Consider the following 5,392-nt stretch of genomic DNA (forward strand, 5'->3'; position numbering starts at 1 on the left):
TTGTCAACATTTTTTTTTATATTTATTTATTTTGGGGAGACAGAGAGACAGAGCACAAGCAAGGGAGGAGCAGAGAGAGAGGGAGGCACAGAATATGCAGCAGGCTCCAGGCTCTGAGCGGTCAGCCCAGAGCCTGAGGGGCTTGAACTCACGGACTGCAAGATCATGACCTGAGCTGAAGTCTGACGCCTAACCCGCTGAGCCCCCAGGTGCCCCGGAAGCGTCAACATTTTAAATGTGCCCACTTGGAGTCTGGTAAGCCTAGGAATCTCTCTCACAGAATTTCTTGCTCTGGTGCAAGTAGCTGAGTCACAGGACATCTGTTTGTATGGTCATTTAAAAACTATGGGGCGCCTGGGTGGCTCAGTCGGTTGAGCATCCGACTTCAGCTCAGGTCGCGATCTCACGGTTCGTGAGTTCGAGCCCGATGTCAGGCTCTGGGCTGATGGCTCAGAGCCTGGAGCCTGCTTCTGATTCTGTCTCCCTCTCTCTCTGCCCCTCCCCCATTCATGCTCTGTCTCTCTCTGTCTCAAAAATAAATAAACATTAAAAAAATTAAAAAAAAAAACTGTGAAAACCATAGAAATGTCTACCAACTGACGAATATGATAATTAGTTGTGACACCCACAGTAAGGAATATTATGTAGCCATTGAAAGGATGTGGAATTAGGTGAAAAAAGAGAGCTAGTGGATAATATGTCCTATATAATCTCCTTGGATGCCTATTTGATTGAGGGGTTAGAAAGGGCAGGGGGAGTGAGGGTTTTTTCCTCTTTTTACTCCATACAGTTTTAAATTTCATGAATACTTTGTGATGAACCTTTATCAATATGCCACTTTTGTAGCTAAAATTTTGTCAAATGTGAGATATCAATATTCTAAATTCATTGGTCATTTGGGATGTTTCCTGGCTGTGCACAACCTTAGATCCTTAGGGCTTCCCTGCTCCCCCCTTGTTGGTCTCTAAATAATCTCCAAAATTCTTGCTAATCAGTGATGCAAAGCGAGAGGCTCTTCTTTCCCTAAGCTTCAGGCCTCTCTGCAGATCTAAAGGTGACCTCTGATGATGGTCTGATGAACAAAGGACCAAGCCCCTGGTGTTCTCTCATTTGCAGCTCAAAGCCTCTGCAGAAACTTGGGAATTATAACTCATCTTATTTAATTTAGCCATGTTCTCGAGGCTCCTTCTCCTCACCCAGTAAGAAGCAGGGAAGAAGTTTAAAGGCAAACATTTTTCCTCTCGGCCTAAAATTCTTAACGTTCCTTTTCCAGGTGGCTTTTCTTTTATCTTGTGTTATTGACGTGGGGTCATTTCGAGGTGCTTCTGTTGGATACCTGGTTACATATAAATAGAAACATACGTGCAGGGACAAATACAACACTACATGCAGCCAGCGTCCATTCCGGAACCCAGAAACCAGGGTGGGTATTTCGAAGTCTAATGCAGGGAAATGGTTACATTGTGTTGGAAGGCCGAGAGAGGGTCAGTCCGGCTGAAGCGCCCAGACAATAGTTAACATCAAAGAGCAGATGTCATGTCTGAGCCCCGGGAACACAAGAAGAGGTGGGTAGAGGGAGCTCCTGCAGGGTTGTGGCGTGGCCACAGCGGGCTGGGCCAAGGGCAGCTGGGGGCTGCAGCTCGAGCTGTCGCTGGAGAGATGCTGACAGGGCCTGGAGACAGGGAGTGTCTCTTCCCTCCCCCTCCTTCCAGGCTCTTCCTAGTGCCTCCCGTTGGCAAAAAGCCACTTGGCAAGGGATCTGAGCGATAGGGTCTGCAGACCCCAGCTGTGGCCCCACAGTTCAAAGTACCAGGGAGGGAGCCTGGAGCAGAGAGCTGGCAGGGAAATACCCAGCCCAGACAGACTTTTCTTTTCTTTTTTTTATTTTTTTAATGTTTATTTTATTTTTATTTTTATGTATTTATGTATTTATTTTTTTGAGAGAGACAGAGCAGCAGACTTTTCTTAGCTTGTGTCCCTGATTCTCCCATTCAGCTTCCAGTGTCTTGTTTGCTCCTTCCGAACCTTCTAGAAGCCCACCCTTCTTTCTCCTAAGCACGTCATGCTCAAAAATATGCATCACCCACCCTTCCCCTCCCCCACTTCACTGAGATTTCTCTCACCCAAGCTATTGAGAAAAAGATCTGATTGTGTGACAGAAACAACGGAGACTAATGTGGATTGCTTAATCAAGGTTTTTGTCTTTTTGTATAGTTTGCAATAATCCAAAAGATTCTAATTAGAGGACTACCTAAGGGAGATCTTTTAAACATAAGGGACTTTCCAAGGACACCGGGGGGGAATTTTCTGGAATTTTCTGACACAGAGGAGCAGAATAGTGCGAGAAGCTGGCCCCAGTACTTGTAACGCGCACTTGGTGCTTCTCAGAACTTCTCACAGAAATCGGCCCAGCTTCAGAGCAGACATGAAGTTAGCTTTTAGCTGATGCACCTTTGTGCCACTTGTCATTCAAGCTTGACCTGGTCCATTCTGGCATAGTGCCATGGCCCTTCACTTCCCTTCTCCCTCTGTCCTAGCAGCCCCTTCCTGTCTACACGGCAAGCATTGATCCCCACGTGCCGCTCAGCCACAGGCCTGACTCTGGAACCAGAGCGCAGGTGAAGCGGGAGACACTTCCTGAGGACACGGCATTCAGCCTCACTTCGGCCTGAGCCCTAATGGGTCTTCATGCCCTTCCCTTGAAACTCAGGACCAATCGTCTCTTGCCTGTTTCCCTTAAGGAGACTAAAATCCGATACCCAAGCCTAGGAGTAGAGACTCTACTCCCTTGTGGTTCCACCTGCCTCACTGTACCTCTGCATGTGACCTGCTCCCGAATCCTGCGGACTGGTCCACCTGCTCTGCAGTGCTCGTCCTGCTGAGCCCAGACCCCTGGACTGCGTCCAAGTGTACTCCCATTGGCAGCAACTGCCCCCACCGCACCCCAGCGGTTGCTCTAGCGCCAGGGCCTGCACAGTGAGAATAGAGGACTCAAGGCTTTAAGTTCAACTGACAAAATTATGAACATGAGGTGTGCAATATTCTGAAGACCAGTAGTTCTAGAATACTTCAGAAGGCGACAGGGTAATTTTCACCTCATAGGCAACAAATTGTTCTTTTTGGAATTATTCCCTGATTTTCCACGATCCTCTCAAGTGTTTTTGGAACTAACTCTGAACCACCCAGGTGGGCCGCAGTACCAAGAAGTACACGGTGTGTTTGTTACGTAAGCATCTCCAGAAGCCATAGGGGAAGATACGGGTACCTTCCAGTTCTCTCTCTCACCTTCGTCTAGGGGAGACAGAGCACGAAGCAAGTCACAATGTAGTAGCGCGTGGGTACCCCGAAGGCGGGCACTATGCTTGGCAGAAACCCAGGGCGGGGAATGGAGAGCTCCACCTGAGTTCAGTGAAGGGACCAGAGGACGGGACTTTGGAGGTGGATAAGGAAGGACAGGGAGGAAGTTAACAGGCAGACAAGAAGTGGGTAATTCCAGGCAGGGCAAGACCTGTTGAGGACCCCACCATCCTTCTGTCTCCACAAGAACCTTGACCAGCAGACACTCTCCTCTCTGCCCCCTCCTTCTCCCCTCTCCTGGTTCTGCAGCCTTTCAATGGGCTCAAGTCTCTCTACTATAATATTTTATCATGTGACTATATGGAGGAAAATAGAAGCCTGATAAAGTGAAAATGTGTATCTTCTCCAGCACGAGAACACTGCTCTGAGAATCACAAAACTAAACCCAGTTAATGGGGTACCGAATTGATATTACAAAGGCCACACGCTACCTCCTGCCCCTCTATTGGGGGCATAATTTAATTGACTCATTTGTTCTGTTTTACACTATTATTTCTACCTATTTAAGTGGTTTCCAAGTAAGGAAAAAGTTGCGTCTGAGAGCTGAAAGCTGGCTTGGCCATCTTGGGTAGGCCATGGTGTTCCTCTATCAAACATTAACAATTCCTAAATCTCTGACATCAGACAAGGTCACTGTGATCCTGAAGTGAGATCCTATAACCGCTGAGCGAAAAGCACTGTGCAAACCATAAAAACGACTGAACGACTCCCTCCTGTGGCTAACTTGAGTGACTGCTGTTGCTTTACTTGCAGCCATTGCCCCTCCCTCAAAGGGTACCCAGTTGCAGAATTACTTCCACTTTCTTACAGCCACCAAGTCCAGAAGAAACCCTTGCTCACTCAAGCCCACCTCAAAATTACCTATGTGTGCCAAACTCTCTAACAAGCCCCTCTGTACCCCTTCTTACTCAGAAGCACCTAGTCTCCATCGTGGATGGCCTCTCTTGCTGCAGCCAGCATCGGTCAGCCCACCTCAAAATTACCTATGTGTGCCAAACTCTCTAACAAGCCCCTCTGTACCCCTTCTTACTCAGAAGCACCTAGTCTCCATCGTGGATGGCCTCTCTTGCTGCAGCCAGCATCGGTCATTTTGACTAGTCGTGTCCTGGTGGTCTTTGACTGATGACACCAACAAATGATGGGCACCAACATATGCTTGATGCAGATTCTTCTACTATGACTTCCCGGAAGTTTTGAACTACATCTATGACCTGAGTATTGTATATCCTGCCTCCCCACTTCTCCACCCCCTCCCACAAGGACTCCTTACCTTCACCTCTGAACACCACCGCCTGGGTGGCTCAGTCGGTTGAGCGTCCGACTTCGGCTCAGGTCACGATCTCGCGGTCCGTGAGCTCGAGCCCCGCATCGGGCTCTGTGCTGACAGCTCAGAGCCTGGAGCCTGTTTCGGATTCTGTGTCTCCTTCTCTCTCTGACCCTCCCCCATTCATGCTCTGTCTCTGTCTCAAAAATAAATAAACGTTAAAAAAAATTTTTTTAAATGCATAATGAAATTAGTGGCCTACACCCCCTCTAAAAGTTTTACACATTTGGCACCTGTGTCCCTTTGTCTTCTAAAATGTGGTGCTCCACAAAAGACTGGGGTTAATTTTTCATTTCTTTGAAGATGACATTTTGGGGGGAGGTTTGCTTTATTCCCAAGATTTGTTTTAATCTTAGAAAAGTCAACAGAAAAATGTGGTTGTTGATCCCTTTCTGATGTTTTGCACAAAAATGGTGTGCTCTCATCACGTGCAATCTTGAGGTCTCTCTGTCCACCATTTTCATCTATCTGTGTTCTAGGAGTGGCTCCGAAGGAAAACTTACAGGTCATCAAACTTACAATGATCACCTGTTTTCAGTCTTCAGCGAGTATTTGGATGTTGCTGTTATGATTTAGGTCGGTTCCTATGCAGTCTCTTCCAGCCTATCCTGATTCCTTCCTCAACTCAGCAAAATCTCCTGCTGAGACACCATGCAGCAGTTCAAGAAAACTCGTGTTTGTTAGGATGCACCTGAAAGGTCTTTGCCTCCA

Source organism: Panthera leo, chromosome B2, assembly GCF_018350215.1.
Source record: "Panthera leo isolate Ple1 chromosome B2, P.leo_Ple1_pat1.1, whole genome shotgun sequence".
NCBI classification, from domain to species: domain Eukaryota; kingdom Metazoa; phylum Chordata; class Mammalia; order Carnivora; family Felidae; genus Panthera; species Panthera leo.